General features: G+C 46.2%; 1 protein-coding gene across 1 annotated transcript in view; it reads right to left on the reverse strand.

The window, feature by feature from the left end:
• The window catches only part of LOC110314600 (schlafen family member 9-like), a 9,567-nt gene extending 9,055 nt beyond the window's left edge, over positions 1 to 512 (reverse strand). The window contains 1 exon segment of the mRNA XM_021188871.2: positions 440 to 512. The gene's annotated coding sequence lies outside the window, so the exon portion shown is untranslated.
• Between the last annotated feature and the right edge of the window lie 3,507 nt (positions 513 to 4,019).

The raw sequence follows: 4,019 nt of genomic DNA on the forward strand, positions 1-4,019 counted from the left end.
AGAGAGGGAGAGCGGGAGGGAGGGAGGGAGAGAGAGAGAGAGAGACAGAGAGACAGAGGCAGGCAGACAGACAGCAACAGAGACAGACTCCCTCCCCCATTCCTTCCCCCCTCTGCATCCAACTTCTCCTGAGCTGAGCAGGGAGTGCTCACCCACCCTGATCATTCCCTTTCACCCTCTGGCCCCTCCAGTCCTCAGCACCTACTTTATTTTTTTTTTAATTTTTTAAAAAATATTTCCTTTATTTACATTTCAAGTTTTAGTTCCTTTCTTAGTTTCCCCTCCTAAAATTCCATATCCCCTCCCCCTCCCCCTGCTCCCCAACCCACCCCTCCCATTCCTGGTTCTGGCATTCTCCTACATTGGGGCGTAGAGCTTTCACAGGACCAGCACCTACTTTTAAAGGAAAGAGCCGCTGAGTCTGGTAAAATATCCTGACCTTCAGGCAGGAGAGACACACGGATATCACCTTGACTTCTGGGCTGCTCAGGCTACCCGGTCCTAGATTTGGTGGACTAGACCTCGGTGAAGGTGGAGGGGAGCTGAGAGTCTCTAAGCACCTCGCGAAGAATCGGACCAGGGAAGTCCAGGTCCTTTGCGCTCCAGATCCCAGCGTGCGCTGCAGGTCCCAGCACGCTTTGAGGTGGCACAGATTTCCTCCTCACCCGCCCTCTCCCGGCCGGCTGCGGAAAGAGACCAATAAGAAACCTACTAAATACCGGGAAGCTTGAAACTCAGAATGTGCTTATAAACTAAACTTTAACAATTCTGAACCTTAGCTGTATTGGGCTTTCAGATTGTTCTTGGTGTTTTGGTCCCTGCCTTCTCCCCACTTTCTCCTTCCTCCTCGCTCTTCCTAAATCCTAATGTTCTGTCACCGGCCCATCGGTTTGTATCTATTTACCAACTAATCAATCTGTTTATGGAATCTATTCATACAAATTACACAAGAAAGGTTAAAACGTATTCAAAAGTAGACAAGCTCTTCTCCAGGCCCTTCCCTCTGGCACCCATCTTCCTGTCTGTCACTGGCCCCCTTGAAGGTCACACTGGGGCCCTCACTCACTGTTTCCAATCTGCAGGGAAAAGACTCTGAGGAGTTCTCCCCATCTCCTTCCCCTGGCCGCCTTGGAGAGCAGAATTTGGAAACAGACAAGAAGACTTACGTCTCCCTTTCTTTCCAGAACTCGGTCTCCGTCCCAGATCCTTCTGGTCTGTGGCCGGGTGGTGTTCCACTTGTGGACTGGTCGCCTGTCTGTGAGGTCCAGAGGAGCAGCCCTGGCTCTAGTGTGGGTTTGGCTAGCAGTGGTCACAGTGAACTGGCTCCATTATCTAGTGGCTGGGTTACTTGTTTTGGGGTGCTCGGGTTTCCTGGCCTGCTGCAGGCCTGCTGCCAGACTGAGCTCACTGCTGGTTTTTGATAGAGCAGACTGTCTAGCTGCCCTTTCCCCAGCTAAGCCCCCATCCTTGGCTGTGGGGGGGGCCTCCTCTCTGTAGCAAGGACTTACAGGCTTCTCAGGCTGAAGGCATTCCCTGCTGTGGAAAGCCTGGGGAAGGAGCTCAGACTCATGCTGGTCTAGGGGAAGCAGAGGAAGAGTAAAGCTTTTGTGAGGATCTCACCTCCTGAGCTCAGAGTTGAGAACTAACCACTGTTAACCCCTGATACTTGCAGATCTTCATCTGTTCTGTGTGCCTACTGTGTGTACACTTATTACACATGGTTAACACGGTTAACGGCGTCAGGAGATGTATTCTAGTTCAAAACCTGTTTTTCCATGGTTCCAAACTTCCCCTTTCAGTATATTTTCTTACTACCATAGTCCTTTTTCTTTAAAATTCTTATTTTCCAGGTTGTACAGTGTTAAAAGAAAAAGACTGTCAACCTAGAATTCAATACACAATACACCCTGCCCCACCCCCACTTCACCTAGTGGATAGAAAATAATGGTGTTCTTTTCTGGTGAAACAAACCAATTCAGCAAGGGCTTTGTCACCAGGAGACCTTTGTCACATGAAAAGTTAAAGGCTGATGGGAATTTGAGTAACACTGAGTCACATGAAGAAAGCCTGTACTACAGGAGTAATTATGTGAATACATACATATATACATTTGTATGTATATGGTAAGAAAAAAAATATATGTTTTCTGTTTTTTTGAGACAGAATTTCTTTGTATAGCCCTGGCTGTCCTGGATCTCACCCTGTAGACCAAGCTGGCCTCGAACTCAGAAATCCGCCTGCCTCTGCCTTCCAAGTGCTGGGATTAAAGGCTTGTGCCACCATTGCCCGGCTCATTTTGTGAATATTAAAAGGTAATTAATCTTTCTCAGTGTTCAAAAATTACTGAAAAGATAAATATATAACTATATTATAGTGCTTATAAAATGTAGAAATACAAAATTGTGATAATTACAGGGGGCTGGGAAGATGGCTCAGGGACTCAGAGCACACTCTTGTGGAGGACCTGGGTTTGACTCCCACCACTCACCTATGGCTCACAGACTCAGTAACTCCAGTTCCAGGGAATCAATGACACTGGCCTTGTTGAGCACCTGCTCTCAGGTACCCTTCTGTGTTGGAGGGAAGGTTTTTGTGTACCACACACAAAGACTATCCTTGTGTTATTCAAATGCTAATTTCCATCTTGGCAGAAATCTTTTTATAGTAAAACTGTGGTATTGTCATTATGATGAAGCATATCCTGTCTTAGTATTTTCTAATTATTGTTCTCCATCACCTCCTGATTGGTTAAATAAAGAGCTGAATGGTGAATAGCTGGGCTGAAGGGTAAAGGTGGGACTTCTGGGCAAAAAAGAGAGGGTCTCAGGTGGGAACCAGAGGCCAGAGTGCCAGCCAGACAAGGATGAAGAAGCCTGTGCCAGGAGGAGACTAAAGTAGACAGGTGGTGGGCCATGTGGTGAGTGAGGGGTTCATTTTTCATATTCCATTCAGAAACTAAGTCTGGATTATTTAGTCATTTGCTGTCTATGTTTCTGCAGTTCTGCAGATGATCTGCCTGACCACTTAAGGCTGGCTTCCCCAGCCTCCAGTTAGCACATCAAAGTGACAGAGGGAGGCTAGGTAAAGCCTCTGCAGGGAGTTGTTCTTCCCTAAATTGGAGTCTCAGGGAGACAGGGGGTGGGGCACTTATCTCTGCCCTTTGTTCCCAGTACTTGGAAGACTCTCAGAGCAAGTGCTCACATGGTGAAAAAGCTCACTGCAGGTCTGCACATAAGTCGTATCATAAACTGAATAAGAGGTTATAACAGAGAATGCCTGTGTGCATATGCACTAGGAGCAATCATCTGCCTTAACCTCACCATTGGTTTCTAGCTTACAGGGTCATGGAGAAGTTTTAGCTTATAGCTAAACCATCCTTGAAGTTTTGACAAATTCAGTCAATTTCTTAGCTCCTGTGTTTGCACCTGGGGTCCTTATGGCCTTCAGTTAATGGTTTCTGTAACCCCTTGGAATGGGCCCTAAGTTTTAAAAGTCTGCTGTTACCTCAGTAGCAATGAAGCAGTCCTATTATAAAGAATGTTTCTGTGGAAAGAATGGTAACTGTTGCATGCTAGATGTTTCTTCAGAGTATACAGTCTTTGTCTTTGCATTCTAGCTGAGTCTGGGGTCTTCCTTCAGCAATTTTCGGGCCCTTAGAGTAAGATTTAGAGTAGGCCATTGTTGTTGGGTTAGAACAACTGAGAATCGCCGGGCCTGGTGGCGCAGGCCTTTAATCCCAGCACTCGGGAGGCAGAGGCAGGCGGATTTCTGAGTTCGAGGCTAGCCTGGTCTACCAAGTGAGTTCNAAAAAAAAAAAAAAAAGAACAACTGAGAATCTGCCCAGCTACAGTGCCCAAAGCTTATAATAAATACAAAGAGTCTTTGTGTCCTTATTCAGAGCAAGGGTGGGCATAGTTACAGTTACATACATGGGAAAATACATACATGCATACACAATAAATACATGGTTAAAGGTAAATGTTTGAGATTTTGTGAAAAAGAACATCAAAGGACAAAGG

Source organism: Mus pahari (genome assembly GCF_900095145.1).
Source record: "Mus pahari chromosome 14 unlocalized genomic scaffold, PAHARI_EIJ_v1.1 14_unlocalized, whole genome shotgun sequence".
Classification (NCBI taxonomy): domain Eukaryota; kingdom Metazoa; phylum Chordata; class Mammalia; order Rodentia; family Muridae; genus Mus; species Mus pahari.